This window comes from Leuresthes tenuis, unplaced genomic scaffold, assembly GCF_036924035.1.
Source record: "Leuresthes tenuis unplaced genomic scaffold, fLeuTen1.0.hap1 SCAF_12, whole genome shotgun sequence".
Taxonomy (NCBI): domain Eukaryota; kingdom Metazoa; phylum Chordata; class Actinopteri; order Atheriniformes; family Atherinopsidae; genus Leuresthes; species Leuresthes tenuis.
The window spans coordinates 889,816-916,344 of record NW_027325366.1 but is presented as its reverse complement, the minus strand read 5'-3'; the positions used below and the strand labels follow the sequence as shown (position 1 = coordinate 916,344).

Sequence of the window (26,529 nt, the reverse complement as noted above, 5' to 3'; positions counted from 1 at the left end):
TAGGAACAATCGGGCCCTATTCGATGGCTGCCTTGTCTTTTACTCTGTGCAAAAGACAAGGCAGCCACAAACACCACGGGAAACACCGTATTGAGGCATTGTTCTGAGCGCTCATTCGGTGTCGCGTTTCTTTCAAGCAATTCTCCCGGTTAGCCCGCACTCGGCTCGCTCCCAGAGCCGTGTTAAAGTCTGCCTCGCATTCACTCCCTTTTCTCAGCAGACTAAAAGAAACTTCCATCCTGCACCACTGTTTGCTTTTTCACAAGAGCAGAGAAGAGCGCACCGTTCCCAGCGGCACTGCAGTACCGGGTCGATGCTTGGAGATGCGCTGAAAGAAATACATTTTTGCTGCAAGTTCCTTGGTTGTCTGTCTGCACTGGAGATATGCAAGATAGCAAGGTTTGCCAAATGCTGCAGCATGTCGACACAACAGATATGCAGCTGCACAGTTGTCAGGTGAGGTCATACAGTGCAGTCACCCCAGGCAGTTGGGCATTGCCTTAGAGATGGGGAGGAACAAAATGAAAAAAGAGGACATGTAACCACTGAAGTGGATGTTTAGCAAGGTTTGCCAAATGCTGCAGCATGTCTGCACTGGAGATATGCAGCTGCCCAGCCGTGAGGGTTTGCCTCAACTGAGAAATTTCCCAGTGTGGGTGTGGCTTTAGAGATGGGGAGGAGGGGAAAGAAATACATTTGTGCTGCAAGTTCCTTGGTTGTTTAAAAGAAGAAGTGATCAGAAAGATAATGAAAAGCCTTACTCTTTTAATCTGCAAACATTTTAGTTTTGGGGTAGCTGCTGCTGCTGGCATGGCACACCAGACAGTTGAAGTTGCAGCACCGTCCGGCCGAGTGAGGCACCTGGGAAAGAAGTATCAGCCTCTGACATTTCCAACTCATACTTACCTGGCAGGAGAGACACCATGATCAAGAAGGTGGTTCACTCAAGGCGAGGCTCAGTCATTGCACACCGACTGTACTGACCCTTGCGAATTCCCCAAATGTGGTTATCTCGACTGCATAATTTCTGGTAGTGGGGGACTGCGTTCGCGCTTTCCCCTGATTTGGCTGTTTAACATGAATATTTTTGGTCTACATTACCCTTTTTGACCTTGTGTCACTGTTTTAGCAACACCTTGCCATCTTTAAAATGGATGTTTAGTAAGGTACGCTGAATGCTGCAGCATCTCTACACAACAGATATGCAGCTGCGCAGTTGTCAGGTGAGGTCATACAGTGCAGTCACCCCAGGCAGGTGGGCATTGCCTTAGAGATGGGGAGGAACAAAATGAAAAAAGAGGACATGTGACCACTGAAGTGGATGTTTAGCAAGGTTTGCCAAATGCTGCAGCATGTCTGCACTGGAGATATGCAGCCGCTCAGCCGTGAGGGTTTGCCTCAACTGAGAAATTTCCCAGTGTGGGTGTGGCTTTAGAGATGGGGAGGAGGAGAAAGAAATACATTTGTGCTGCAAGTTCCTTGGTCGTTTAAAAGAAGAAATGAACAGAAAGATAATGAAAAGCCTTACTGTTTTAATCTGTAAACATTTTAGTTTCGGGGTAGCTGCTGCTGCTGGCATGGCACACCAGACAGTTGAAGTTGCAGCACCGTCCGGCCGAGTGAGGCACCTGGGAAAGAGGTATCAGCCTCTGACATTTCCAACTCATACTTACCTGGCAGGAGAGACACCATGATCAAGAAGGTGGTTCACTCAAGGCGAGGCTCAGTCATTGCACACCGACTGTACTGACCCTTGCGAATTCCCCAAATGTGGGAATCTCGACTGCATAATTTCTGGTAGTGGGGGACTGCGTTCGCGCTTTCCCTTGATTTGGCTGTTTAACATCAGTATATCTCATCTAGAATTCCCGTTTTTGACCTTGTGTCACTGTTTTAACAACACCTTGCCGTCTTTAAAATGGATGTTTAGTAAGGTACGCTGAATGCTGCAGCATGTCTACACAACAGATATGCAGCTGCGCAGTCAGGTGAGGTCATACAGTGCAGTCACCCCAGGCAGGTGGGCATTGCCTTAGAGATGGGGAGGAACAAAATGAAAAAAGAGGACATGTGACCACTGAAGTGGATGTTTAGCAAGGTTTGCCAAATGCTGCAGCATGTCTGCACTGGAGATATGCAGCTGTCCAGCCGTGAGGGTTTGCCTCAACAGAAATTTCCCAGTGTGGGTGTGGCTTTAGAGATGGGGAGGAGGGGAAAGAAATACATTTGTGCTGCAAGTTCCTTGGTTGTTTAAAAGAAGAAGTGATCAGAAAGATAATGAAAAGCCTTACTGTTTTAATCTGCAAACGTTTTAGTTTCGGGGTAGCTGCTGCTGCTGGCATGGCACACCAGACAGTTGAAGTTGCAGCACCGTCTGGCCGAGTGAGGCACCTGGGAAAGAGGTATCAGCCTCTGACATTTCCAGCTCATAATTACCTGGCAGGAGAGACACCATGATCAAGAAGGTGGTTCACTCAAGGCGAGGCTCAGTCATTGCACACCGACTGTACTGACCCTTGCGAATTCCCCAAATGTGGGAATCTCGACTGCATAATTTCTGGTAGTGGGGGACTGCGTTCGCGCTTTCCCCTTGTTTTAGCTTTTTAGCGTGAATATTTCTGGTCTACATTACCTTTTTTGGACTTTTTGTCAAGCAACATCGGCATGGAATGGTATGGAGGACATATCAGATACTACACTTGATCTTAGCCAAAAGGCCGAGAAGCGATAACTGTCCACTGGTTCACGTCCAAGGGCCCTTCCTGGCAAAATGTGCACTTGTCGCGGTGTTCTTTTTATGGCCATAGGTGGCCAGAGATTCACTTTGCACCTCCGCCCACCCGCTGCACTGAGCACTCTTCAGCCCTTTTAAATGGTATAACTTTGCACTCCCGGGAGCACCATTCAAGCAACATTGGCACAGTCACAACAAGTAAGGCGACTCTACTCAGGGAAGTCACTCTGCACAGGAACAAGATTTCTTTTGCGCAGACAGAAAGGGCTTCACCCGCAAAGGTAAAGCCTTCCAAAAATAGAAACAACTCATTAGTGCTGCTCTCCACGGAAGTCTTTAGTAAAAGGCGAAAGACTTGTACGTTATGAAGAGAAACCAGAGTACGATTATCCGTCACTGCGGGAGCAGGGCACCAGGCCAGTTGGCATAGCCACCTTCCCCATGGTGAGCTTTGCTTGGTTGAGACGCTTGCTCCCCCTTGCTCCTCGGCTGACAAAGTAGGAACAATCGGGCCCTATTCGATGGCTGCCTTGTCTTTTACTCTGTGCAAAAGACAAGGCAGCAACAAACACCACGGGAAACACCGTATTGAGGCTTTGTTCTGAGCGCTCATTCGGTGTCGCGTTTCTTTCAAGCAATTCTCCCGGTAAATCCCGCACTCGGCTCGCTCCCAGAGCCCTGTTAAAGTCTACCTCGCATTCACTCCCTTTTCTCAGCAGACTAAAACAAACTTCCATCCTGCACCACGGTTTGCTTTTTCACAAGAGCAGAGAAGAGCGCACCGTTCCCTGCGGCACTGCAGTACCGGGTCGATGCTTGGAGTGAACGGAGCAAGCTCCTTTTTCAACTCCTGTTCCTAAAACTCCATTTAATATGTAGTCCTCGTACAGAGGACATATCAGATATTAAACAGATGAGAACAGATACTACACTTGATCTTAGCCAAAAGGCCGAGAAGCGATAACTGTCCACTGGTTCACGTCCGAGGGACCTTCCTGGCACAATGCGCACTTGTCGCGGTGTTCTTTTTATGGCAATAGGTGGCCAGAGAGTCACTTTGCAACTGCAAAGGTAAAGCCATCCAAAACTATAAACAACTCATTAGATAACTGTCCACTGGTCACGTCCGAGGGCCCTTCCTGGCACAATGCACACTTGTCACGGTGTTCTTTTTATGGCCATAGGTGGCCGGAGAGTCACTTTGCACCTCCGCCCACCCGCTGCACTGAGCACTCTTCAGCCCTTTTAAATGGTATAACTTTGCACTCCCGCGAGCACCATCGGCACAGTCACAACAAGTAAGGCGACTCTACTCAGGGAAGTCACTCTGCACAGGAACAAGATTTCTTTTGCACGGACAAAAAGGGCTACACCCGCAAAGGTAAAGCCTGCCAAAAATAGAAACAACTCATTAGTGCTTCTCTCCACGGAAGTCTTTAGTAAAAGGCGAAAGACTTGTACGTTATGAAGAGAAACCAGAGTACGATTATCCGTCACTGCGGGAGCAGGGCACCAGGCCAGTTGGCATAGCCACCTTCCCCATGGTGAGCTTTGCTTGGTTGAGACGCTTGCTCCCCCTTGCTCCCTGGCTGACCAAGTAGGAACAATCGGGCCCTATTCGATGGCTGCCTTGTCTTTTATTCTGTGCAAAAGACAAGGCAGCAACAAACACCACGGGAAATACCGTATTGAGGCTTTGTTCTGAGCGCTCATTCGGTGTTGCGTTTCTTTCAAGCAATTCTCCCGGTTAGCCCGCACCCGGCTCGCTCCCAGAGCCGTGTTAAAGTCTGCCTCGCATTCACTCCCTTTTCTCAGCAGACTAAAAGAAAATTTCATCTTGGGCTCCCTGAAACTTCCATCCTGCACCACTGTTTGCTTTTTCACAAGAACAGAGAAGAGCACACCGTTCCCAGCGGCACTGCAGTACCGGGTCGATGCTTGGAGTGAACAGAGCAAGCTCCTTTTTCAACTCCTGTTCATAAAAATCCATTTAATATGTAGTCCTCGTATAGAGGACATATCAGATATTAAACTGATAAGAACAGATACTACACTTGATCTTAGCCAAAAGGCAGAGAAGCGATAACTGTCCACTGGTTCATGTCCGAGGGCCCTTCCTGGCACAATGCGCACTTGTCGCGGTGTTCTTTTTATGGCCATAGGTGGCCAGAGAGTCACTTTGCATCTCCGCCCACCCGCTGCACTGAGCACCCTTTTAAATGGTATAACTTTGCACTCCCGCGAGCACCATTCAAGCAACATCGGCACAGTCACAACAAGTAAGGCAACTCTACTCAGGGAAGTCACTCTGCACAGGAACAAGATTTCTTTTGCACAGACAGAAAGGCCTTCACCCGCAAAGGTAAAGCCTGCCAAAAATAGAAACAACTCATTAGCGCTGCTCTCCACGGAAGTCTTTAGCAAAAGGCGAATGACTTGTACGTTATGAAGAGAAACCAGAGTACGATTATCCGTCACTGCGGGAGCAGGGCACCAGGCCAGTTGGCATAGCCACCTTCCCCATGGTGAGCTTTGCTTGGTTGAGACGCTTGCTCCCCCTTGCTCCCTGGCTGACCAAGTAGGAACAATCGGGCCCTATTCGATGGCTGCCTTGTCTTTTATTCTGTGCAAAAGACAAGGCAGCAACAAACACCACGGGAAATACCGTATTGAGGCTTTGTTCTGAGCGCTCATTCGGTGTTGCGTTTCTTTCAAGCAATTCTCCCGGTTAGCCCGCACCCGGCTCGCTCCCAGAGCCGTGTTAAAGTCTGCCTCGCATTCACTCCCTTTTCTCAGCAGACTAAAAGAAAATTTCATCTTGGGCTCCCTGAAACTTCCATCCTGCACCACTGTTTGCTTTTTCACAAGAACAGAGAAGAGCACACCGTTCCCAGCGGCACTGCAGTACCGGGTCGATGCTTGGAGTGAACAGAGCAAGCTCCTTTTTCAACTCCTGTTCATAAAAATCCATTTAATATGTAGTCCTCGTATAGAGGACATATCAGATATTAAACTGATAAGAACAGATACTACACTTGATCTTAGCCAAAAGGCAGAGAAGCGATAACTGTCCACTGGTTCATGTCCGAGGGCCCTTCCTGGCACAATGCGCACTTGTCGCGGTGTTCTTTTTATGGCCATAGGTGGCCAGAGAGTCACTTTGCACCTCCGCCCACCCGCTGCACTGAGCACTCTTCAGCCCTTTTAAATGGTATAACTTTGCACTCCCGCGAGCACCATTCAAGCAACATCGGCACAGTGACAACAAGTAAGGCGACTCTACTCAGGGAAGTCACTCTGCACAGGAAAAGATTTCTTTTGCACAGACAGAAAGGGCTTCACCCGCAAAGGTAAAGCCTGCCAAAAATAGAAACAACTCATTAGTGCTGCCTTCCACGGAAGTCTTTAGTAAAAGGCGAAAGACTTGTACGTTATGAAGAGAAACCAGAGTACGATTATCCGTCACTGCGGGAGCAGGGCACCAGGCCAGTTGGCATAGCCACCTTCCCCATGGTGAGCTTTGCTTGGTTGAGACGCTTGCTCCCCCTTGCTCCTCGGCTGACCAAGTAGGAACAATCGGGCCCTATTCGATGGCTGCCTTGTCTTTTACTCTGTGCAAAAGACAAGGCAGCCACAAACACCACGGGAAACACCGTATTGAGGCTTTGTTCTGAGCGTTCATTCAGTGTCGCGTTTCTTTCAAGCAATTCTCCCGGTTAGCCCGCAATCGGCTCGCTCCCAGAGCCGTGTCAAAGTCTGCCTCGCATTCACTCCCTTTTCTCAGCAGACTAAAAGAAAATTTCATCTTGGGCTCCCTGAAACTTCCATCCAGCACCACTGTTTGCTTTTACACAAGAGCAGAGAAGAGCGCACCGTTCCCAGCGGCACTGCAGTACCGGGTCGATGCTTGGAGTGAACGGAGCAAGCTCCTTTTTCAACTCCTGTTCCTAAAAATCCATTTAATATGTAGTCCTCGTATAGAGGACATATCAGATATTAAACTGATAAGAACAGATACTACACTTGATTTTAGCCAAAAGGCCGAGAAGCGATAACTGTCCACTGGTTCACGTCCGAGGGCCCTTCCTGGCACAATGCGCACTTGTCGCGGTGTTCTTTTTATGGCCATAGGTGGCCAGAGAGTCACTTTGCACCTCCGCCCAACCGCTGCACTGAGCACTCTTCAGCCCTTTTAAATGGTATAACTTTGCACTCCCGCAAGCACCATTCAAGCAACATCGGCAAAGTCACAACAAGTAAGGCGACTCTGCACAGGAACAAGATTTCTTTTGCACAGACAGAAAGGGCTTCACCCGCAAAGGTAAAGCCTGCCAAAAATAGAAACAACTCATTAGTGCTGCCTTCCACGGAAGTCTTTAGTAAAAGGCGAAAGACTTGTACGTTATGAAGAGAAACCAGAGTACGATTATCCGTCACTGCGGGAGCAGGGCACCGGGCCAGTTGGCATAGCCACCTTCCCCATGGTGAGCTTTGCTTGGTTGAGACGCTTGCTCCCCCTTGCTCCTCGGCTGACCAAGTAGGAACAATCGGGCCCTATTCGATGGCTGCCTTGTCTTTTACTCTGTGCAAAAGACAAGGCAGCCACAAAAATCACGGGAAACACCGTATTGAGGCTTTGTTCTGAGCGCTCATTCGGTGTCGCGTTTCTTTCAAGCAATTCTCCCGGTTATGCTTGGAGATGCGCTGAAAGAAATACATTTTTGCTGCAAGTTCCTTGGTTGTCTGTCTGCAGTGGAGATATGCAAGATAGCAAGGTTTGCCAAATGCTGCAGCATGTCGACACAACAGATATGCAGCTGCGCAGTTGTCAGGTGAGGTCATACAGTGCAGTCACTCTAGGCAGGTGGGCATTGCCTTAGAGATGGGGAGGAACAAAATGAAAAAAGAGGACATGTGACCACTGAAGTGGATCTTTAGCAAGGTTTGCCAAATGCTGCAGCATGTTTGCACTGGAGATATGCAGCTGCCCAGCCGTGAGGGTTTGCCTCAACTGAGAAATTTCCCAGTGTGGGTGTGGCTTTAGAGATGGGGAGGAGGGGAAAGAAATACATTTGTGCTGAAAGTTCCTTGGTTGTTTAAAAGAAGAAGTGATCAGAAAGATAATGAAAAGCCTTACTGTTTTAATCTGCAAACGTTTTAGTTTCGGGGTAGCTGCTGCTGCTGGCATGGCACACCAGACAGTTGAAGTTGCAGCACCGTCCGGCCGAGTGAGGCACCTGGGAAAGAGGTATCAGCCTCTGACATTTCCAACTCATACTTACCTGGCAGGAGAGACACCATGATCAAGAAGGTGGTTCATTCAAGGCGAGGCTCAGTCATTGCACACCGACTGTACTGACCCTTGCGAATTCCCCAAATGTGGGAATCTCGACTGCATAATTTCTGATAGTGGGGGACTGCCTTCGCGCTTTCCCCTGATTTGGCTGTTGAACATCAGTATATCTCATCTAAAATTCCCTTTTTTGACCTTATGTCACTGTTTTAGCAACACCTTGCCGTCTTTAAAATGGATGTTTAGTAAGGTATGCTGAATGCTGCAGCATGTCTGCACAACAGATATGCAGCTGCGCAGTCAGGTGAGGTCATACAGTGCAGTCACCCCAGGCAGGTGGGCATTGCCTTAGAGATGGGGAGGAACAAAATTAAAAAAGTGGACATGTGACCACTGAAGTGGATGTTTAGCACGGTTTGCCTAATGCTCTAGCAGGTCTGCACTGGAGATATGCAGCTGCCCAGCCGTGAGGGTTTGCCTCAACTGAGAAATTTGCCAGTGTGGGTGTTGCTTTAGAGATGGGGAGGAGGGGAAAGAAATACATTTGTGCTGCAAGTTCCTTGGTTGTTTAAAAGAAGAAGTGATCAGAAAGATAATGAAAAGCCTTACTGTTTAATCTGCAAACATTTTAGTTTCGGGGTAGCTGCTGCTGCTGGCATGGCACACCAGACAGTTGAAGTTGCAGCACCGTCCGGCCGAGTGAGGCACCTGAAAAAGAGGTATCAGCCTCTGACATTTCCAATTCATACTTACCTGGCAGGAGAGACACCATGATCAAGAAGGTGGTTCACTCAAGGCGAGGCTCAGTCATTGCACACCGACTGTACTGACCCTTGCGAATTCACCAAATGTGGGAATCTCGACTGCATAATTTCTGGTAGTGGGGGACTGCGTTCGCGCTTTCCCCTGATTTGGCTGTTTAACATCAGTATATCTCATCTAAAATTCCCTTTTTTGACCTTGTGTCACTGTTTTAACAACACCTTGCCGTCTTTAAAATGGATGTTTAGTAAGGTATGCTGAATGCTGCAGCATGTCTACACAACAGATATGCAGCTGCGCAGTCAGGTGAGGTCATACAGTGCAGTCACCCCAGGCAGGTGGGCATTGCCTTAGAGATGGGGAGGAACAAAATGAAAAAAGAGGACATGTGTCTAACGAAGTGGATGTTTAGCAAGGTTTGCCAAATGCTGCAGCATGTCTGCACTGGAGATATGCAGCTGCCCAGCCGTGAGGGTTTGCCTCAACTGAGAAAATTTCCCAGTGTGGGTGGGTGTGGCTTTAGAGATGGGGAGGAGGGGAAAGAAATACATTTGTGCTGCAAGTTCCTTGGTCGTTTAAAAGAAGAAATGAACAGAAAGATAATGAAAAGCCTTACTGTTTTAATCTGCAAACGTTTTAGTTTCGGGGTAGCTGCTGCTGGCATGGCACACCAGACAGTTGAAGTTGCAGCACCGTCCGGCCGAGTGAGGCACCTGGGAAAGAGGTATCAGCCTTTGACATTTCCAACTCATACTTACCTGGCAGGAGAGACACCATGATCAAGAAGGTGGTTCACTCAAGGCGAGGCTCAGTCATTGCACACCGACTGTACTGACCCTTGCGAATTCCCCAAATGTGGAAATCTCGACTGCATAATTTCTGGTAGTGGGGGACTGCGTTCGCGCTTTCCCCTGATTTGGCTGTTTAACATGAATATTTCTGGTCTGCATTACCCTTTTATGACCTTGTGTCACTGTTTTAGCAACACCTGCCATCTTTAAAATGGATGTTTAGTAAGGTACGCTGAATGCTGCAGCATGTCTGCACAACAGATATGCAGCTGCGCAGTTGTCAGATGAGGTCATACAGTGCAGTCATCCCAGGCAGGTGGGCATTTCCTTAGAGATGGGGAGGAACAAAATGAAAAAAGTGGACATGTGACCACTGAAGTGGATGTTTAGCACGGTTTGCCTAATGCTGCGGCATGTTTGCACTGAAGATATGCAGCTGCCCAGCCGTGAGGGTTTGCCTCAACTGAGAAATTTCCCAGTGTGGATGTGGCTTTAGAGATGGGGAGGAGGGGAAAGAAATACATTTGTGCTGAAAGTTCCTTGGTTGTTTAAAAGAAGAAGTGATCAGAAAGATAATTAAAAGCCTTACTGTTTTAATCTGCAAACGTTTTAGTTTCGGGGTAGCTGCTGCTGCTGGCATGGCACACCAGACAGTTGAAGTTGCAGCACCGTCCGGCCGAGTGAGGCACCTGGGAAAGAGGTATCAGCCTCTGACATTTCCAACTCATACTTACCTGGCAGGAGAGACACCATGATCAAGAAGGTGGTTCACTCAAGGCGAGGCTCAGTCATTGCACACCGACTGTACTGACCCTTGCGAATTCCCCAAATGTGGGAATCTCGACTGCATAATTTCTGGTAGTGGGGGACTGCGTTCGCGCTTTCCCCTGATTTGGCTGTTTAACATCAGTATATCTCATCTAAAATTCCCTTTTTTGACCTTGTGTCACTGTTTTAGCAACACCTTGCCATCTTTAAAATGGATGTTTAGTAAGGTACGCTGAATGCTGCAGCATGTCTACACAACAGATATGCAGCTGCGCAGTCAGGTGAGGTCATACAGTGCAGTCACCCCAGGCAGGTGGACATTGCCTTAGAGATGGGGAGGAACAAAATGAAAAAAGAGGACATGTGACCACTGATGTGGATGTTTAGCAAGGTTTGCCAAATGCTGCAGGATGTCTGCACTGGAGATATGCAGCCGCTCAGCCGTGAGGGTTTGCCTCAACTGAGAAATTTCCCAGTGTGGGTGTGGCTTTAGAGATGGGGAGGAGGGGAAAGAAATACATTTTGTGCTGCAAGTTCCTTGGTTGTTTAAAAGAAGAAGTGATCAGAAAGATAATGAAAAGCCTTACTGTTTTAATCTGCAAACATTTTACTTCCGGGGTAGCTGCTGCTCCACTCTTCTGGGTTTTGTTTCAGTCATTAGAAGCCAAACTATAGCTTTTATAGGTTACTTTTAATCAAAGTTTAAGCCTCCAATGATGGAGAGCAGTTCATTCAGTCCTGACTAGAACCAGAAAATATCACCATATTAGTCCAGTGCTCAGGTCTCTGCACTGGCTTTCTGTCGCTCAGAGAATAGACTTTAAAACAGTTCTATTTAGCTGTGCACATGACAACTGAAAGTATTTTATTTGCACTCTTCGCTTTTAAGTTAATTAATTAGTTATTTTCTATCTTTTATGGAATTATTTTATTGGCCTTCTTGTGATTTTATGTAGCTGTAAAGCAATTTTGTTTACGAATTGTGCTCTACAAATAAACTTGCCTTGCCTTTCCTCAACCTAAAAGGAGCTTTCCATTTGTGGGGCTTCTGCAGGCCCCTCCCCGTCTTCTGCCTCACCTGACTTCTGTCCTCCATTCAGGGGTTTTGGTGGTAAATTTGAATTTCCCAGCCTAGCTGTTTTAAATAGCTCATCAACTGCCTCTGACTGCCCTCCATTTCCACCTCCTTCCTGTATTTTTAGGGATTTCAACTTGTTGGCAAAAGATTTTGGGCAATCTCTGAAGAGGTGGTTTTATTCTCCACAGAGATTGCACTTTCTGCCATTCGTACACTCTTCGATGGTGTGACCAATTTCTCTACATTTGCGACAAAATACCTTTGTGCAGGCGTCCAACAGATGCCCATGCTCCCCACGCGGCAGAGTTTCGGCTGTCCCTGGTAGTGAATGTAGCCTCTGTTTTTCTGCAAGACAATCATGGGTGGGAGATGTTTCAGGCCCTAGAAGCCCTGGGGGTCTTGCCATTGTTGGATGGGGACCCTCCAGGTGCAATTCCAAATGCCATTGCAGTATTTCAACCTGCAATGAGCAAGAAAGCAAAAACAACCAAAAACATTTTGATAAAGAATTTTAACTACAATATAGTTGGAAAACTTTAATCAAGCACAAAAATACCTCTTAAGCACAGGTTCTTAATGCCAAAGCATGCACAAAATCAAGGACACAGAGAAGGCAATCATAGTCTTAACCAAAAGATAGAGAAACAACAAATAAGAATCTACTTGGCTCTACTCTACTCCGAGAAGTCACTCTGCACAGCAACATGATTTTCTTTTGCACAAACAGAAAAGACTTAGCCCGCAAAGGTAAAGCCATCCAAAAATAGAAACAACTCATTAGTGCTGCTCTCCACGGAAGTCTTTAGTAAAAGGCGAAAGACACTCCCAGAGCCGTGTTAAAGTCTGCCTCGCATTCACTCCCTTTTCTCAGCAGACTAAAAGAAACTTCCATCCTGCACCACTGTTTGCTTTTTCACAAGAGCAGAGAAGAGCGCACCGTTCCAAGCGGCACTGCAGTACGGGGTCGATGCTTGGAGTGAACGGAGCAAGCTCCTTTTTCAACTCCTGTTCCTAAAAATCCATTTAATCTGTAGTCCTCGTATAGAGGACATATCAGATATTAAACTGATAAGAACAGATACTACACTTGATCTTAGCCAAAAGGCCGAGAAGCGATAACTGTCCACTGGTTCACGTCCGAGGGCCCTTCCTGGCACAATGCGCACTTGTCGCGGTGTTCTTTTTATGGCCATAGGTGGCCAGAGAGTCACTTTGCACCTCCGCCCACCCGCTGCACTGAGCACTCTTCAGCCCTTTTAAATGGTATAACTTTGCACTCCCGCGAGCACCATTCAAGCAACATCGGCACAGTCACAACAAGTAAGGCGACTCTACTCAGGGAAGTCACTCTGCACAGGAACAAGATTTCTTTTGCACAGACAGAAAGGACTTCACCCGCAAAGGTAAAGCCTGCCAAAAATAGAAACAACTCATTAGTGCTGCTCTCCACGGAAGTCTTTAGTAAAAGGCGAAAGACTTGTACGTTATGAAGAGAAACCAGAGTACGATTATCCATCACTGCGGGAGCAGGGCACCAGGCCAGTTGGCATAGCCACCTTCCCCATGGTGAGCTTTGCTTGGTTGAGACGCTTGCTCCCCCTTGCTCCTCGGCTGACCAAGTAGGAACAATCGGGCCCTTTTCGATGGTTGCCTTGTCTTTTACTCTCTGCAAAAGACAAGGCAGCCACAAACACCACGGGAAACACCGTATTGAGGCTTTGTTCTGAGCGCTCATTCGGTGTCGCGTTTCTTTCAAGCAATTCTCCCGGTTAGCTGGCACCCGGCTCGCTCCCAGAGTTAAAGTCTGCCTCGCATTCACTCCTTTTTCTCAGCAGACTAAAAGAAAATTTCATCTTGGGCTCCCTGAAACTTCCATCCTGCACCACTGTTTGCTTTTTCACAAGAGCAGAGAAGAGCGCACCGCTCCCAGCGGCACTGCAGTACCGGGTCAATGCTTGGAGTGAACGGAGCAAGCTCCTTTTTCAACTCCTGTTCCTAAAAATCCATTTAATATGTAGTCCTCGTATAGAGGACATATCAGATATTAAACTGATAAGAACAGATACTACACTTGATCTTAGCCAAAACGCCGAGAAGCGATAACTGTCCACTGGTTCACGTCCGAGGGCCCTTCCTGGCACGATGCGCACTTGTCCCGGTGTTCTTTTTATGGCCATAGGTTGCCAGAGAGTCACTGAGTACTCTTCGGCCCTTTTAAATGGTATAACTTTGCACTCCCGCGAGCACCATTCAAGCAACATCGGCACAGTCACAACAAGTAAGGCGACTCTACTCAGGGAAGTCACTGTGCACAGGAAAAAGATTTCTTTTGCACAGACAGAAAGGGCTTCACCCGCAAAGGTAAAGCCTGCCAAAAATAGAAACAACTCATTAGTGCTGCTCTCCACGGAAGTCTTTAGTAAAAGGCGAAAGACTTGTACGCTATGAAGAGAAACCAGAGTACGATTAACCGTCACTGCGGGAGCAGGGCACCAGGCCAGTTGGCATAGCCACCTTCCCCATGGTGAGCTTTGCTTGGTTGAGACGCTTGCTCCCCCTTGCTACTCGGCTGACCAAGTAGGAACAATCGGGCCCTATTCGATGGCTGCCTTGTCTTTTACTCTGTGCAAAAGACAAGGCAGCCACAAACACCACGGGAAACACCGTATTGAGGCTTTGTTCTGAGCGCTCATTCGGTGTCGCGTTTCTTTCAAGCAATTCTCCCGGTTAGCCCGCATTCGGCTCGCTCCCAGAGCCGTGTTAAAGTCTGCCTCGCATTCACTCCCTTTTCTCAGCAGACTAAAAGAAAATTTCATCTTGGGCTCCCTGAAACTTCCATCCTGCACCACTGTTTGCTTTTTCACAAGAGCAGAGAAGAGCGCACCGTTCCCAGCGGCACTGCAGTACCGGGTCGATGCTTGGAGTGAACGGAGCAAGCTCCTTTTTCAACTCCTGTTCCTAAAAATCCATTTAATATGTAGTCCTCGTATAGAGGACATATCAGATATTAAACTGATAAGAACAGATACTACACTTCATCTTAGCCAAAAGGCCGAGAAGCGATAACTGTCCACTGGTTCACGTCCGAGGGCCCTTCCTGGCACAATGCGCACTTGTCGCGGTGTTCTTTTTATGGCCATAGGTGGCCAGAGAGTCACTTTGCACCTCCGCCCACCCGCTGCACTGAGCACTCTTCAGCCCTTTTAAATGGTATAACTTTGCACTCCCGCGAGCACCATTCAAGCAACATCGGCACAGTCACAACAAGTAAGGCGACTCTACTCAGGGAAGTCACTCTGCACAGGAACAAGATTTCTTTTGCACAGACAGAAAGGGCTTCACCCGCAAAGGTAAAGCCTAACAAAAATAGAAACAACTCATTAGTGCTGCTCTCCACGGAAGTCTTTAGTAAAAGGCGAAAGACTTGTACGTTATGAAGAGAAACCAGAGTACGATTATCCGTCACTGCGGGAGCAGGGCACTAGGCCAGTTGGCATAGCCACCTTCCCCATGGTGAGCTTTGCTTGGTTGAGACGCTTGCTCCTCGGCTGACCAAGTAGGAACAATCGGGCCCTATTCGATGGCTGCCTTGTCTTTTACTCTGTGCAAAAGACAAGGCAGCCACAAACACCACGGGAAACACCGTATTGAGGCTTTGTTCTGAGCGCTCATTCGGTGTCGCGTTTCTTTCAAGCAATTCTCCCGGTTAGCCCGCACTCGGCTCGCTCCCAGAGCCATGTTAAAGTCTGCCTCGCATTCACTCCCTTTTCTCAGCAGACTAAAAGAAACTTCCATCCTGCACCACTGTTTGCTTTTTCACAAGAGCAGAGAAGAGCGCACCGTTCCCAACGGCACTGCAGTACCGGGTCGATGCTTGGAGTGAACGGAGCAAGCTCCTTTTTCAACTCCTGTTCCTAAAAATCCATTTAATATGTAGTCCTCGTATAGAGGACATATCAGATATTAAACTGATAAGAACAGATACTACACTTGATCTTAGCCAAAAGGCCGAGAAGCGATAACTGTCCACTGGTTCACGTCCGAGGGCCCTTCCTGGCACAATGCGCACTTGTCGCGGTGTTCTTTTTATGGCCATAGGTGGCCAGAGAGTCACTGAGCACTCTTCAGCCCTTTTAAATGGTATAACTTTGCACTCCCGCGAGCACCATTCAAGCAACATCGGCACAGTCACAACAAGTTAGGCGAATCTACTCAGGGAAGTCACTCTGCACAGGAAAAAGATTTCTCTTGCACAGACAGAAAGGGCTTCACCCGCAAAGGTAAAGCCTGCCAAAAATAGAAACAACTCATTAGTGCTGCTCTCCACGGAAGTCTTTAGTAAAAGGCGAAAGACTTGTACGTTATGAAGAGAAACCAGAGTACGATTATCCGTCACTGCGGGAGCAGGGCACCAGGCCAGTTGGCATAGCCACCTTCCCCATGGTGAGCTTTGCTTGGTTGAGACGCTTGCTCCCCCTTGCTCCTCGGCTGACCAAGTAGGAACAATCGGGCCCTATTCGATGGCTGCCTTGTCTTTTACTCTGTGCAAAAGACAAGGCAGCCACAAACACCACGGGAAACACCGTATTGAGGCTTTGTTCTGAGCGCTCATTCAGTGTCACGTTTCTTTCAAGCAATTCTCCCGGTTAGCCCGCAATCGGCTCTTTCCCAGAGCCGTGTTAAAGTCTGCCTCGCATTCACTCCCTTTTCTCAGCAGACTAAAAGAAAATTTCATCTTGGGCTCCCTGAAACTTCCATCCTGCACCACTGTTTGCTTTTTCACAAGAGCAGAGAAGAGCGCACCGTTCCCAGCGGCACTGCGGTACCGGGTCGATGCTTGGAGTGAACGGAGCAAGCTCCTTTTTCAACTCCTGTTCCTAAAAATCCATTTAATATGTAGTCCTCGTATAGAGGACATATCAGATATTAAACTGATAAGAACAGATACTACACTTGATCTTAGCCAAAAGGCCGAGAAGCGATAACTGTCCACTGGTTCACGTCCGAGGGCCCTTCCTGGCACAATGCGCACTTGTCGCGGTGTTCTTTTTATGGCCATAGGTGGCCAGAGAGTCACTTTGCACCTCCGCTGCACTGAGCACTCTTCAGCCCTTTTAAATGGCATAACTTTGCACTCCCGCGAGCACCATTCAAGCAACATCGGCACAGTCACAACAAGTAAGGCGACTCTACTCAGGGAAGTCACTCTGCACAGGAACAAGATTTCTTTTGCACAGACAGAAAGGACTTCACCCGCAAAGGTAAAGCCTGCCAAAAATAGAAACAACTCATTAGTGCTGCTCTCCACGGAAGTCTTTAGTAAAAGGCGAAAGACTTGTACGTTATGAAGAGAAACCAGAGTACGATTATCCGTCACTGCGGGAGCAGGGCACCAGGCCAGTTGGCATAGCCACCTTCCCCATGGTGAGCTTTGCTTGGTTGAGACGCTTGCTCCCCCTTGCTCCTCGGCTGACCAAGTAGGAACAATCGGGCCCTTTTCGATGGTTGCCTTGTCTTTTACTCTCTGCAAAAGACAAGGCAGCCACAAACACCACGGGAAACACCGTATTGAGGCTCTGTTCTGAGCGCTCATTCGGTGTCGCGTTTCTTTCAAGCAATTCTCCCGGTTAGCTGGCACCCGGCTCGCTCCCAGAGCCGCGTTAAAGACTGCCTAGCATTCACTCCTTTTTCTCAGCAGACTAAAAGAAAATTTCATCTTGGGCTCCCTGAAACTTCCATCCTGCACCACTGTTTGCTTTTTCACAAGAGCAGAGAAGAGCGCACCGTTCCCAGCGGCACTGCAGTACCGGGTCGATGCTTGGAGTGAACGGAGCAAGCTCCTTTTTCAACTCCTGTTCCTAAAAATCCATTTAATATGTAGTCCTCGTATAGAGGACATATCAGATATTAAACTGATAAGAACAGATACTACACTTGATCTTAGCCAAAAGGCCGAGAAGCGATAACTGTTCACTGGTTCACGTCCGAGGGCCCTTCCTGGCACAATGCGCACTTGTCCCGGTGTTCTTTTTATGGCCATAGGTGGCCAGAGAGTCACTGAGCACTCTTCAACCCTTTTAAATGGTATAACTTTGCACTCCCGCGAGCACCATTCAAGCAACATCGGCACAGTCACAACAAGTAAGGCGACTCTACTCAGTGAAGTCACTCTGCACAGGAACAAGATTTCTTTTGCACAGACAGAAAGGGCTTCACCCGCAAAGGTAAAGCCTGCCAAAAATAGAATCAACTCATTAGTGCTGCTCTCCACGGAAGTCTTTAGTAAAAGGCGAAAGACTTGTACGTTATGAAGAGAAACCAGAGTACGATTATCCGTCACTGCGGGAGCAGGGCACCAGGCCAGTTGGCATAGCCACCTTCCCCATTGTGAGCTTTTCTTGGTTGAGACGCTTGCTCCCCCTTGCTCCTCGGCTGCCCAAGTAGGAGCAATCCGGCCCTATTCGATGGCTGCCTTGTCTTTTACTCTGTGCAAAAGACAAGGCAGCCACAAACACCACGGGAAACACCGTATTGAGGCTTTGTTCTGAGCGCTCATTCGGTGTCGCGTTTCTTTCAAGCAATTCTCCCGGTTAGCCCGCACTCGGCTCGCTCCCAGAGCCGTGTTAAAGTCTGCCTCGCATTCACTCCCTTTTCTCAGCAGACTAAAAGAAAATTTCATCTTGGGCTCCCTGAAACTTCCATCCTGCACCACTGTTTGCTTTTTCACAAGAGCAGAGAAGAGCGCACCGTTCCCAGCGGCACTGCAGTACCGGGTCGATGCTTGGAGTGAACGGAGCAAGCTCCTTTTTCAACTCCTGTTCCTAAAAATCCATTTAATATGTAGTCCTCGTATAGAGGACATATCAGATATTAAACTGATAAGAACAGATACTACACTTGATCTTAGCCAAAAGGCCGAGAAGCGATAACTGTCCAGTGGTTCACGTCCGAGGGCCCTTCCTGGCACAATGCGCACTTGTCACGGTGTTCTTTTTATGGCCATAGGTGGCCAGAGAGTCACTTTGCACCTCCGCCCACCCGCTGCACTGAGCACTCTTCAGCCCTTTTAAATGGTATAACTTTGCACTCCCGCGAGCACCATTCAAGCAACATCGGCACAGTCACAACAAGTAAGGCGACTCTACTCAGGAAAGTCACTCTGCACAGGAACAAGATTTCTTTTGCACAGACAGAAAGGGCTTCACCCGCAAAGGTAAAGCCTGCCAAAAATAGAAACAACTCATTAGTGCTGCTCTCCACGGAAGTCTTTAGTAAAAGGCGAAAGACTTGTACGTTATGAAGAGAAACCAGAGTACGATTATCCGTCACTGCGGGAGCAGGGCACCAGGCCAGTTGGCATAGCCACCTTCCCCGTGGTGAGCTTTGCTTGGTTGAGACGCTTGCTCCCCCTTGCTCCTCGGCTAACCAAGTAGGAACAATCGGGCCCTATTCGATGGCTGCCTTGTTTTTTACTCTGTGCAAAAGACAAGGCAGCCACAAACACCACGGGAAACACCGTATTGAGGCTTTGTTCTGAGCGCTCATTCGGTGTCGCGTTTCTTTCAAGCAATTCCCGGTTTGTCCACACTCGGCTCGCTCCCAGAGCCGTGTTAAAGTCTGCCTCGCATTCACTCCCTTTTCTCAGCAGACTAAAAGAAACTTCCATCCTGCACCACTTTTTGCTTTTTCACAAGAGCAGAGAAGAGCGCACCGTTCCCAGCGGCACTGCAGTACCGGGTCGATGCTTGGAGTGAACGGAGCAAGCTCCTTTTTCAACTCCTGTTCCCAAAAATCCATTTAATATGTAGTCCTCGTATAGAGGACATATCAGATATTAAACTGATAAGAACAGATACTACACTTGATCTTAGCCAAAAGGCCGAGAAGCGATAACTGTTCACTGGTTCACGTCCGAGGGCCCTTCCTGGCACAATGCGCACTTGTCCCGGTGTTCTTTTTATGGCCATAGGTGGCCAGAGAGTCACTGAGCACTCTTCAACCCTTTTAAATGGTATAACTTTGCACTCCCGCGAGCACCATTCAAGCAACATCGGCACAGTCACAACAAGTAAGGCGACTCTACTCAGGGAAGTCACTCTGCACAGGAACAAGATTTCTTTTGCACAGACAGAAAGGGCTTCACCCGCAAAGGTAAAGCCTGCCAAAAATAGAATCAACTCATTAGTGCTGCTCTCCACGGAAGTCTTTAGTAAAAGGCGAAAGACTTGTACGTTATGAAGAGAAACCAGAGTACGATTATCCGTCACTGCGGGAGCAGGGCACCAGGCCAGTTGGCATAGCCACCTTCCCCATGGTAAGCTTTGCTTGGTTGAGACGCTTGCTCCCCCTTGCTCCTCGGCTGACCAAGTAGGAACAATCGGGCCCTATTCGATGGCTGCCTTGTCTTTTACTCTGTGCAAAAGACAAGGCAGCCACAAACACCACGGGAAACACCGTATTGAGGCTTTGTTCTGAGCGCTCATTCGGTGTCGCGTTTCTTTCAAGCAATTCTCCCGGTTAGCTGGCACCCGGCTCGCTCCCAGAGTTAAAGTCTGCCTCGCATTCACTCCTTTTTCTCAGCAGACTAAAAGAAAATTTCATCTTGGGCTCCCTGAAACTTCCATCCTGCACCACTGTTTGCTTTTTCACAAGAGCAGAGAAGAGCGCACCGCTCCCAGCGGCACTGCAGTACCGGGTCAATGCTTGGAGTGAACGGAGCAAGCTCCTTTTTCAACTCCTGTTCCTAAAAATCCATTTAATATGTAGTCCTCGTATAGAGGACATATCAGATATTAAACTGATAAGAACAGATACTACACTTGATCTTAGCCAAAACGCCGAGAAGCGATAACTGTCCACTGGTTCACGTCCGAGGGCCCTTCCTGGCACGATGCGCACTTGTCCCGGTGTTCTTTTTATGGCCATAGGTTGCCAGAGAGTCACTGAGTACTCTTCGGCCCTTTTAAATGGTATAACTTTGCACTCCCGCGAGCACCATTCAAGCAACATCGGCACAGTCACAACAAGTAAGGCGACTCTACTCAGGGAAGTCACTGTGCACAGGAAAAAGATTTCTTTTGCACAGACAGAAAGGGCTTCACCCGCAAAGGTAAAGCCTGCCAAAAATAGAAACAACTCATTAGTGCTGCTCTCCACGGAAGTCTTTAGTAAAAGGCGAAAGACTTGTACGCTATGAAGAGAAACCAGAGTACGATTAACCGTCACTGCGGGAGCAGGGCACCAGGCCAGTTGGCATAGCCACCTTCCCCATGGTGAGCTTTGCTTGGTTGAGACGCTTGCTCCTCGGCTGACCAAGTAGGAACAATCGGGCCCTATTCGATGGCTGCCTTGTCTTTTACTCTGTGCAAAAGACAAGGCAGCCACAAACACCACGGGAAACACCGTATTGAGGCTTTGTTCTGAGCGCTCATTCGGTGTCGCGTTTCTTTCAAGCAATTCTCCCGGTTAGCCCGCACTCGGCTCGCTCCCAGAGCCATGTTAAAGTCTGCCTCGCATTCACTCCCTTTTCTCAGCAGACTAAAAGAAACTTCCATCCTGCACCACTGTTTGCTTTTTCACAAGAGCAGAGAAGAGCGCACCGTTCCCAACGGCACTGCAGTACCGGGTCGATGCTTGGAGTGAACGGAGCAAGCTCCTTTTTCAACTCCTGTTCCTAAAAATCCATTTAATATGTAGTCCTCGTATAGAGGACATATCAGATATTAAACTGATAAGAACAGATACTACACTTGATCTTAGCCAAAAGGCCGAGAAGCGATAACTGTCCACTGGTTCACGTCCGAGGGCCCTTCCTGGCACAATGCGCACTTGTCGCGGTGTTCTTTTTATGGCCATAGGTGGCCAGAGAGTCACTGAGCACTCTTCAGCCCTTTTAAATGGTATAACTTTGCACTCCCGCGAGCACCATTCAAGCAACATCGGCACAGTCACAACAAGTTAGGCGAATCTACTCAGGGAAGTCACTCTGCACAGGAAAAAGATTTCTCTTGCACAGACAGAAAGGGCTTCACCCGCAAAGGTAAAGCCTGCCAAAAATAGAAACAACTCATTAGTGCTGCTCTCCACGGAAGTCTTTAGTAAAAGGCGAAAGACTTGTACGTTATGAAGAGAAACCAGAGTACGATTATCCGTCACTGCGGGAGCAGGGCACCAGGCCAGTTGGCATAGCCACCTTCCCCATGGTGAGCTTTGCTTGGTTGAGACGCTTGCTCCCCCTTGCTCCTCGGCTGACCAAGTAGGAACAATCGGGCCCTATTCGATGGCTGCCTTGTCTTTTACTCTGTGCAAAAGACAAGGCAGCCACAAACACCACGGGAAACACCGTATTGAGGCTTTGTTCTGAGCGCTCATTCAGTGTCACGTTTCTTTCAAGCAATTCTCCCGGTTAGCCCGCAATCGGCTCTTTCCCAGAGCCGTGTTAAAGTCTGCCTCGCATTCACTCCCTTTTCTCAGCAGACTAAAAGAAAATTTCATCTTGGGCTCCCTGAAACTTCCATCCTGCACCACTGTTTGCTTTTTCACAAGAGCAGAGAAGAGCGCACCGTTCCCAGCGGCACTGCGGTACCGGGTCGATGCTTGGAGTGAACGGAGCAAGCTCCTTTTTCAACTCCTGTTCCTAAAAATCCATTTAATATGTAGTCCTCGTATAGAGGACATATCAGATATTAAACTGATAAGAACAGATACTACACTTGATATTAGCCAAAAGGCCGAGAAGCGATAACTGTCCACTGGTTCACGTCCGAGGGCCCTTCCTGGCACAATGCGCACTTGTCGCGGTGTTCTTTTTATGGCCATAGGTGGCCAGAGAGTCACTTTGCACCTCCGCTGCACTGAGCACTCTTCAGCCCTTTTAAATGGCATAACTTTGCACTCCCGCGAGCACCATTCAAGCAACATCGGCACAGTCACAACAAGTAAGGCGACTCTACTCAGGGAAGTCACTCTGCACAGGAACAAGATTTCTTTTGCACAGACAGAAAGGGCTTCACCCGCAAAGGTAAAGCCTGCCAAAAATAGAAACAACTCATGAGTGCTGCTCTCCACGGAAGTCTTTAGTAAAAGGCGAAAGACTTGTACGTTATGAAGAGAAACCAGAGTACGATTATCCGTCACTGCGGGAGCAGGGCACCAGGCCAGTTGGCATAGCCACCTTCCCCATGGTGAGCTTTGCTTGGTTGAGACGCTTGCTCCCCCTTGCTCCTCAGCTGACCAAGTAGGAACAATCGGGCCCTATTCGATGGCTGCCTTGTCTTTTACTCTGTGCAAAAGACAAGGCAGCCACAAACACCACGGGAAACACCGTATTGAGGCTTTGTTCTGAGCGCTCATTCGGTGTCGCGTTTCTTTCAAGCAATTCTCCCGGTTAGCCCGCACTCGGCTCGCTCCCAGAGCCGTGTTAGTCTGCCTCGCATTCACTCCCTTTTCTCAGCAGACTAAAAGAAAATTTCATCTTGGGCTCCCTGAAACTTCCATCCTGCACCACTGTTTGCTTTTTCACAAGAGCAGAGAAGAGCGCACCGTTCCCAGCGGCACTGCAGTACCGGGTCGATGCTTGGAGTGAACGGAGCAAGCTCCTTTTTCAACTCCTGTTCCTAAAAATCCATTTAATATGTAGTCCTCGTATAGAGGACATATCAGATATTAAACTGATAAGAACAGATACTACACTTGATCTTAGCCAAAAGGCCGAGAAGCGATAACTGTCCACTGGTTCACGTCCGAGGGCCCTTCCTGGCACAATGCGCACTTGTTGCGGTGTTCTTTCTTTGGCCATAGGTGGCCAGAGAGTCACTGAGCACTCTTCAGCCCTTTTAAATGGTATAACTTTGCACTCCCGCGAGCACCATTCAAGCAAGATCGGCACAGTCACAACAAGTAAGGCGACTCTACTCAGGGAAGTCACTCTGCACAGGAACAAGATTTCTTTTGCACAGACAGAAAGGGCTACACCCGCAAAGGTAAAGCCTGCCAAAAATAGAAACAACTCATTAGTGCTGCTCTCCACGGAAGTCTTTAGTAAAAGGCGAAAGACTTGTACGTTATGAAGAGAAAACAGAGTACGATTATCCGTCACTTCGGGAGCAGGGCACCAGGCCAGTTGGCATAGCCACCTTCCCCATGGTGAGCTTTGCTTGGTTGAGACGCTTGCTCCCCCTTGCTCCTCGGCTGACAAAGTAGGAACAATCGGGCCCTATTCGATGGCTGCCTTGTCTTTTACTCTGTGCAAAAGACAAGGCAGCCACAAACACCACGGGAAACACCGTATTGAGGCTTTGTTCTGAGCGCTCATTCGGTGTCGCGTTTCTTTCAAGCAATTCTCCCGGTTAGCCCGCACCCGGCTCGCTCCCAGAGCCGTGTTAAAGTCTGCCTCGCATTCACTCCCTTTTCTCAGCAGACTAAAAGAAAATTTCATCTTGGGCTCCCTGAAACTTCCATCCTGCACCACTGTTTGCTTTTTCACAAGAGCAGAGAAGAGCGCACCGTTCCCAGCGGCACTGCAGTACCGGGTCGATGCTTGGAGTGAACGGAGCAAGCTCCTTTTTCAACTCCTGTTCCTAAAAATCCATTTAATATGTAGTCCTCGTATAGAGGACATATCAGATATTAAACTGATAAGAACAGATACTACACTTGATCTTAGCCAAAAGGCCGAGAAGCGATAACTGTCCACTGGTTCACGTCCGAGGGCCCTTCCTGGCACAATGCGCACTTGTCGCGGTGTTCTTTTTATGGCCATAGGTGGCCAGAGAGTCACTTTGCACCTCCGCCCACCCGCTGCACTGAGCACTCTTCAGCCCTTTTAAATGGTATAACTTTGCACTCCCGCGAGCACCATTCAAGCAACATCGGCACAGTCACAACAAGTAAGGCGACTCTACTCAGGAAAGTCACTCTGCACAGGAACAAGATTTCTTTTGCACAGACAGAAAGGGCTTCACCCGCAAAGGTAAAGCCTGCCAAAAATAGAAACAACTCATTAGTGCTGCTCTCCACGGAAGTCTTTAGTAAAAGGCGAAAGACTTGTACGTTATGAAGAGAAACCAGAGTACGATTATCCGTCACTGCGGGAGCAGGGCACCAGGCCAGTTGGCATAGCCACCTTCCCCGTGGTGAGCTTTGCTTGGTTGAGACGCTTGCTCCCCCTTGCTCCTCGGCTAACCAAGTAGGAACAATCGGGCCCTATTCGATGGCTGCCTTGTTTTTTACTCTGTGCAAAAGACAAGGCAGCCACAAACACCACGGGAAACACCGTATTGAGGCTTTGTTCTGAGCGCTCATTCGGTGTCGCGTTTCTTTCAAGCAATTCCCGGTTTGTCCACACTCGGCTCGCTCCCAGAGCCGTGTTAAAGTCTGCCTCGCATTCACTCCCTTTTCTCAGCAGACTAAAAGAAACTTCCATCCTGCACCACTTTTTGCTTTTTCACAAGAGCAGAGAAGAGCGCACCGTTCCCAGCGGCATTGCAGTACCGGGTCGATGCTTGGAGTGAACGGAGCAAGCTCCTTTTTCAACTCCTGTTCCTAAAAATCCATTTAATATGTAGTCCTCGTACAGAGGACATATCAGATATTAAACTGATAAGAACAGATACTACACTTGATCTTAGCCAAAAGGCCGAGAAGCGATAACTGTTCACTGGTTCACGTCCGAGGGCCCTTCCTGGCACAATGCGCACTTGTCCCGGTGTTCTTTTTATGGCCATAGGTGGCCAGAGAGTCACTGAGCACTCTTCAACCCTTTTAAATGGTATAACTTTGCACTCCCGCGAGCACCATTCAAGCAACATCGGCACAGTCACAACAAGTAAGGCGACTCTACTCAGGGAAGTCACTCTGCACAGGAACAAGATTTCTTTTGCACGGACAGAAAGGGCTTCACCCGCAAAGGTAAAGCCTGCCAAAAATAGAATCAACTCATTAGTGCTGCTCTCCACGGAAGTCTTTAGTAAAAGGCGAAAGACTTGTACGTTATGAAGAGAAACCAGAGTACGATTATCCGTCACTGCGGGAGCAGGGCACCAGGCCAGTTGGCATAGCCACCTTCCCCATTGTGAGCTTTTCTTGGTTGAGACGCTTGCTCCCCCTTGCTCCTCGGCTGCCCAAGTAGGAGCAATCGGGCCCTATTCGATGGCTGCTTTGTCTTTTACTCTGTGCAAAAGACAAGGCAGCCACAAACACCACGGGAAACACCGTATTGAGGCTTTGTTCTGAGCGCTCATTCGGTGTCGCGTTTCTTTCAAGCAATTCTCCCGGTTAGCCCGCACTCGGCTCGCTCCCAGAGCCGTGTTAAAGTCTGCCTCGCATTCACTCCCTTTTCTCAGCAGACTAAAAGAAAATTTCATCTTGGGCTCCCTGAAACTTCCATCCTGCACCACTGTTTGCTTTTTCACAAGAGCAGAGAAGAGCGCACCGCTCCCAGCGGCACTGCAGTACCGGGTCAATGCTTGGAGTGAACGGAGCAAGCTCCTTTTTCAACTCCTGTTCCTAAAAATCCATTTAATATGTAGTCCTCGTATAGAGGACATATCAGATATTAAACTGATAAGAACAGATACTACACTTGATCTTAGCCAAAACGCCGAGAAGCGATAACTGTCCACTGGTTCACGTCCGAGGGCCCTTCCTGGCACGATGCGCACTTGTCCCGGTGTTCTTTTTATGGCCATAGGTTGCCAGAGAGTCACTGAGTACTCTTCGGCCCTTTTAAATGGTATAACTTTGCACTCCCGCGAGCACCATTCAAGCAACATCGGCACAGTCACAACAAGTAAGGCGACTCTACTCAGGGAAGTCACTGTGCACAGGAAAAAGATTTCTTTTGCACAGACAGAAAGGGCTTCACCCGCAAAGGTAAAGCCTGCCAAAAATAGAAACAACTCATTAGTGCTGCTCTCCACGGAAGTCTTTAGTAAAAGGCGAAAGACTTGTACGCTATGAAGAGAAACCAGAGTACGATTAACCGTCACTGCGGGAGCAGGGCACCAGGCCAGTTGGCATAGCCACCTTCCCCATGGTGAGCTTTGCTTGGTTGAGACGCTTGCTCCTCGGCTGACCAAGTAGGAACAATCGGGCCCTATTCGAT

The 26,529-nt window shown here is 48.5% G+C and overlaps 46 non-coding genes and 1 pseudogene across 46 annotated transcripts; 7 read left to right on the top strand and 40 right to left on the bottom strand.

Annotated features, from left to right (window-relative positions):
• Positions 1 to 898: 898 nt before the first annotated feature.
• Positions 899 to 1,062, top strand: LOC140320961 (U1 spliceosomal RNA). Its single transcript, XR_011918728.1, has one exon. It is a non-coding gene; the product is annotated as a U1 spliceosomal RNA (small nuclear RNA).
• Positions 1,063 to 1,665: 603 nt separating this feature from the next.
• Positions 1,666 to 1,829, top strand: LOC140320520 (U1 spliceosomal RNA). Its single transcript, XR_011918359.1, has one exon. It is a non-coding gene; the product is annotated as a U1 spliceosomal RNA (small nuclear RNA).
• A 599-nt stretch (positions 1,830 to 2,428) lies between these two features.
• Positions 2,429 to 2,592, top strand: LOC140320654 (U1 spliceosomal RNA). Its single transcript, XR_011918448.1, has one exon. It is a non-coding gene; the product is annotated as a U1 spliceosomal RNA (small nuclear RNA).
• A 75-nt stretch (positions 2,593 to 2,667) lies between these two features.
• Positions 2,668 to 2,729, bottom strand: LOC140320652 (U2 spliceosomal RNA; annotated as a pseudogene).
• Positions 2,730 to 3,005: 276 nt separating this feature from the next.
• On the bottom strand, positions 3,006 to 3,118 carry LOC140265631 (U5 spliceosomal RNA). The gene has a single exon (XR_011906338.1). It is a non-coding gene; the product is annotated as a U5 spliceosomal RNA (small nuclear RNA).
• Positions 3,119 to 3,505: 387 nt separating this feature from the next.
• LOC140320527 (U2 spliceosomal RNA) lies at positions 3,506 to 3,696 on the bottom strand. The gene has a single exon (XR_011918365.1). It is a non-coding gene; the product is annotated as a U2 spliceosomal RNA (small nuclear RNA).
• A 408-nt stretch (positions 3,697 to 4,104) lies between these two features.
• On the bottom strand, positions 4,105 to 4,218 carry LOC140320662 (U5 spliceosomal RNA). The gene has a single exon (XR_011918454.1). It is a non-coding gene; the product is annotated as a U5 spliceosomal RNA (small nuclear RNA).
• A 409-nt stretch (positions 4,219 to 4,627) lies between these two features.
• Positions 4,628 to 4,818, bottom strand: LOC140320293 (U2 spliceosomal RNA). The gene has a single exon (XR_011918154.1). It is a non-coding gene; the product is annotated as a U2 spliceosomal RNA (small nuclear RNA).
• A 267-nt stretch (positions 4,819 to 5,085) lies between these two features.
• On the bottom strand, positions 5,086 to 5,199 carry LOC140266110 (U5 spliceosomal RNA). The gene has a single exon (XR_011906775.1). It is a non-coding gene; the product is annotated as a U5 spliceosomal RNA (small nuclear RNA).
• Positions 5,200 to 5,608: 409 nt separating this feature from the next.
• Positions 5,609 to 5,799, bottom strand: LOC140320292 (U2 spliceosomal RNA). The gene has a single exon (XR_011918153.1). It is a non-coding gene; the product is annotated as a U2 spliceosomal RNA (small nuclear RNA).
• A 274-nt stretch (positions 5,800 to 6,073) lies between these two features.
• On the bottom strand, positions 6,074 to 6,187 carry LOC140265832 (U5 spliceosomal RNA). Its single transcript, XR_011906521.1, has one exon. It is a non-coding gene; the product is annotated as a U5 spliceosomal RNA (small nuclear RNA).
• A 409-nt stretch (positions 6,188 to 6,596) lies between these two features.
• Positions 6,597 to 6,787, bottom strand: LOC140320331 (U2 spliceosomal RNA). The gene has a single exon (XR_011918190.1). It is a non-coding gene; the product is annotated as a U2 spliceosomal RNA (small nuclear RNA).
• A 257-nt stretch (positions 6,788 to 7,044) lies between these two features.
• Positions 7,045 to 7,158, bottom strand: LOC140265830 (U5 spliceosomal RNA). Its single transcript, XR_011906520.1, has one exon. It is a non-coding gene; the product is annotated as a U5 spliceosomal RNA (small nuclear RNA).
• Positions 7,159 to 8,008: 850 nt separating this feature from the next.
• Positions 8,009 to 8,172, top strand: LOC140266156 (U1 spliceosomal RNA). Its single transcript, XR_011906811.1, has one exon. It is a non-coding gene; the product is annotated as a U1 spliceosomal RNA (small nuclear RNA).
• Positions 8,173 to 8,772: 600 nt separating this feature from the next.
• LOC140265878 (U1 spliceosomal RNA) lies at positions 8,773 to 8,936 on the top strand. Its single transcript, XR_011906563.1, has one exon. It is a non-coding gene; the product is annotated as a U1 spliceosomal RNA (small nuclear RNA).
• Positions 8,937 to 9,539: 603 nt separating this feature from the next.
• On the top strand, positions 9,540 to 9,703 carry LOC140265946 (U1 spliceosomal RNA). The gene has a single exon (XR_011906625.1). It is a non-coding gene; the product is annotated as a U1 spliceosomal RNA (small nuclear RNA).
• A 603-nt stretch (positions 9,704 to 10,306) lies between these two features.
• Positions 10,307 to 10,470, top strand: LOC140266396 (U1 spliceosomal RNA). Its single transcript, XR_011907029.1, has one exon. It is a non-coding gene; the product is annotated as a U1 spliceosomal RNA (small nuclear RNA).
• Positions 10,471 to 12,352: 1,882 nt separating this feature from the next.
• Positions 12,353 to 12,543, bottom strand: LOC140320381 (U2 spliceosomal RNA). Its single transcript, XR_011918235.1, has one exon. It is a non-coding gene; the product is annotated as a U2 spliceosomal RNA (small nuclear RNA).
• Positions 12,544 to 12,818: 275 nt separating this feature from the next.
• On the bottom strand, positions 12,819 to 12,932 carry LOC140320915 (U5 spliceosomal RNA). The gene has a single exon (XR_011918685.1). It is a non-coding gene; the product is annotated as a U5 spliceosomal RNA (small nuclear RNA).
• A 404-nt stretch (positions 12,933 to 13,336) lies between these two features.
• LOC140320343 (U2 spliceosomal RNA) lies at positions 13,337 to 13,527 on the bottom strand. The gene has a single exon (XR_011918201.1). It is a non-coding gene; the product is annotated as a U2 spliceosomal RNA (small nuclear RNA).
• Positions 13,528 to 13,776: 249 nt separating this feature from the next.
• Positions 13,777 to 13,890, bottom strand: LOC140265606 (U5 spliceosomal RNA). Its single transcript, XR_011906315.1, has one exon. It is a non-coding gene; the product is annotated as a U5 spliceosomal RNA (small nuclear RNA).
• A 409-nt stretch (positions 13,891 to 14,299) lies between these two features.
• LOC140320281 (U2 spliceosomal RNA) lies at positions 14,300 to 14,490 on the bottom strand. The gene has a single exon (XR_011918143.1). It is a non-coding gene; the product is annotated as a U2 spliceosomal RNA (small nuclear RNA).
• Positions 14,491 to 14,763: 273 nt separating this feature from the next.
• Positions 14,764 to 14,879, bottom strand: LOC140265642 (U5 spliceosomal RNA). The gene has a single exon (XR_011906348.1). It is a non-coding gene; the product is annotated as a U5 spliceosomal RNA (small nuclear RNA).
• A 376-nt stretch (positions 14,880 to 15,255) lies between these two features.
• LOC140320144 (U2 spliceosomal RNA) lies at positions 15,256 to 15,446 on the bottom strand. The gene has a single exon (XR_011918019.1). It is a non-coding gene; the product is annotated as a U2 spliceosomal RNA (small nuclear RNA).
• Positions 15,447 to 15,695: 249 nt separating this feature from the next.
• LOC140320914 (U5 spliceosomal RNA) lies at positions 15,696 to 15,809 on the bottom strand. Its single transcript, XR_011918684.1, has one exon. It is a non-coding gene; the product is annotated as a U5 spliceosomal RNA (small nuclear RNA).
• Positions 15,810 to 16,218: 409 nt separating this feature from the next.
• Positions 16,219 to 16,409, bottom strand: LOC140266527 (U2 spliceosomal RNA). The gene has a single exon (XR_011907149.1). It is a non-coding gene; the product is annotated as a U2 spliceosomal RNA (small nuclear RNA).
• Positions 16,410 to 16,676: 267 nt separating this feature from the next.
• Positions 16,677 to 16,790, bottom strand: LOC140320913 (U5 spliceosomal RNA). Its single transcript, XR_011918683.1, has one exon. It is a non-coding gene; the product is annotated as a U5 spliceosomal RNA (small nuclear RNA).
• Positions 16,791 to 17,199: 409 nt separating this feature from the next.
• Positions 17,200 to 17,390, bottom strand: LOC140266347 (U2 spliceosomal RNA). Its single transcript, XR_011906985.1, has one exon. It is a non-coding gene; the product is annotated as a U2 spliceosomal RNA (small nuclear RNA).
• Positions 17,391 to 17,639: 249 nt separating this feature from the next.
• Positions 17,640 to 17,753, bottom strand: LOC140321029 (U5 spliceosomal RNA). The gene has a single exon (XR_011918791.1). It is a non-coding gene; the product is annotated as a U5 spliceosomal RNA (small nuclear RNA).
• A 409-nt stretch (positions 17,754 to 18,162) lies between these two features.
• On the bottom strand, positions 18,163 to 18,353 carry LOC140266345 (U2 spliceosomal RNA). The gene has a single exon (XR_011906983.1). It is a non-coding gene; the product is annotated as a U2 spliceosomal RNA (small nuclear RNA).
• A 275-nt stretch (positions 18,354 to 18,628) lies between these two features.
• LOC140320911 (U5 spliceosomal RNA) lies at positions 18,629 to 18,742 on the bottom strand. Its single transcript, XR_011918681.1, has one exon. It is a non-coding gene; the product is annotated as a U5 spliceosomal RNA (small nuclear RNA).
• Positions 18,743 to 19,126: 384 nt separating this feature from the next.
• LOC140266236 (U2 spliceosomal RNA) lies at positions 19,127 to 19,317 on the bottom strand. Its single transcript, XR_011906883.1, has one exon. It is a non-coding gene; the product is annotated as a U2 spliceosomal RNA (small nuclear RNA).
• A 249-nt stretch (positions 19,318 to 19,566) lies between these two features.
• On the bottom strand, positions 19,567 to 19,680 carry LOC140321028 (U5 spliceosomal RNA). The gene has a single exon (XR_011918790.1). It is a non-coding gene; the product is annotated as a U5 spliceosomal RNA (small nuclear RNA).
• Positions 19,681 to 20,084: 404 nt separating this feature from the next.
• On the bottom strand, positions 20,085 to 20,275 carry LOC140320342 (U2 spliceosomal RNA). Its single transcript, XR_011918200.1, has one exon. It is a non-coding gene; the product is annotated as a U2 spliceosomal RNA (small nuclear RNA).
• A 249-nt stretch (positions 20,276 to 20,524) lies between these two features.
• On the bottom strand, positions 20,525 to 20,638 carry LOC140265605 (U5 spliceosomal RNA). Its single transcript, XR_011906314.1, has one exon. It is a non-coding gene; the product is annotated as a U5 spliceosomal RNA (small nuclear RNA).
• A 376-nt stretch (positions 20,639 to 21,014) lies between these two features.
• On the bottom strand, positions 21,015 to 21,205 carry LOC140320143 (U2 spliceosomal RNA). Its single transcript, XR_011918018.1, has one exon. It is a non-coding gene; the product is annotated as a U2 spliceosomal RNA (small nuclear RNA).
• A 249-nt stretch (positions 21,206 to 21,454) lies between these two features.
• LOC140320910 (U5 spliceosomal RNA) lies at positions 21,455 to 21,568 on the bottom strand. The gene has a single exon (XR_011918680.1). It is a non-coding gene; the product is annotated as a U5 spliceosomal RNA (small nuclear RNA).
• A 409-nt stretch (positions 21,569 to 21,977) lies between these two features.
• Positions 21,978 to 22,168, bottom strand: LOC140320414 (U2 spliceosomal RNA). Its single transcript, XR_011918265.1, has one exon. It is a non-coding gene; the product is annotated as a U2 spliceosomal RNA (small nuclear RNA).
• A 267-nt stretch (positions 22,169 to 22,435) lies between these two features.
• Positions 22,436 to 22,549, bottom strand: LOC140321050 (U5 spliceosomal RNA). Its single transcript, XR_011918810.1, has one exon. It is a non-coding gene; the product is annotated as a U5 spliceosomal RNA (small nuclear RNA).
• Positions 22,550 to 22,956: 407 nt separating this feature from the next.
• On the bottom strand, positions 22,957 to 23,147 carry LOC140266344 (U2 spliceosomal RNA). Its single transcript, XR_011906982.1, has one exon. It is a non-coding gene; the product is annotated as a U2 spliceosomal RNA (small nuclear RNA).
• Positions 23,148 to 23,396: 249 nt separating this feature from the next.
• Positions 23,397 to 23,510, bottom strand: LOC140265779 (U5 spliceosomal RNA). The gene has a single exon (XR_011906472.1). It is a non-coding gene; the product is annotated as a U5 spliceosomal RNA (small nuclear RNA).
• A 409-nt stretch (positions 23,511 to 23,919) lies between these two features.
• On the bottom strand, positions 23,920 to 24,110 carry LOC140266343 (U2 spliceosomal RNA). The gene has a single exon (XR_011906981.1). It is a non-coding gene; the product is annotated as a U2 spliceosomal RNA (small nuclear RNA).
• A 275-nt stretch (positions 24,111 to 24,385) lies between these two features.
• LOC140320908 (U5 spliceosomal RNA) lies at positions 24,386 to 24,499 on the bottom strand. Its single transcript, XR_011918679.1, has one exon. It is a non-coding gene; the product is annotated as a U5 spliceosomal RNA (small nuclear RNA).
• Positions 24,500 to 24,883: 384 nt separating this feature from the next.
• Positions 24,884 to 25,074, bottom strand: LOC140320173 (U2 spliceosomal RNA). Its single transcript, XR_011918045.1, has one exon. It is a non-coding gene; the product is annotated as a U2 spliceosomal RNA (small nuclear RNA).
• A 249-nt stretch (positions 25,075 to 25,323) lies between these two features.
• LOC140321027 (U5 spliceosomal RNA) lies at positions 25,324 to 25,437 on the bottom strand. The gene has a single exon (XR_011918789.1). It is a non-coding gene; the product is annotated as a U5 spliceosomal RNA (small nuclear RNA).
• Positions 25,438 to 25,846: 409 nt separating this feature from the next.
• On the bottom strand, positions 25,847 to 26,037 carry LOC140320341 (U2 spliceosomal RNA). The gene has a single exon (XR_011918199.1). It is a non-coding gene; the product is annotated as a U2 spliceosomal RNA (small nuclear RNA).
• Positions 26,038 to 26,286: 249 nt separating this feature from the next.
• Positions 26,287 to 26,400, bottom strand: LOC140265604 (U5 spliceosomal RNA). The gene has a single exon (XR_011906313.1). It is a non-coding gene; the product is annotated as a U5 spliceosomal RNA (small nuclear RNA).
• Between the last annotated feature and the right edge of the window lie 129 nt (positions 26,401 to 26,529).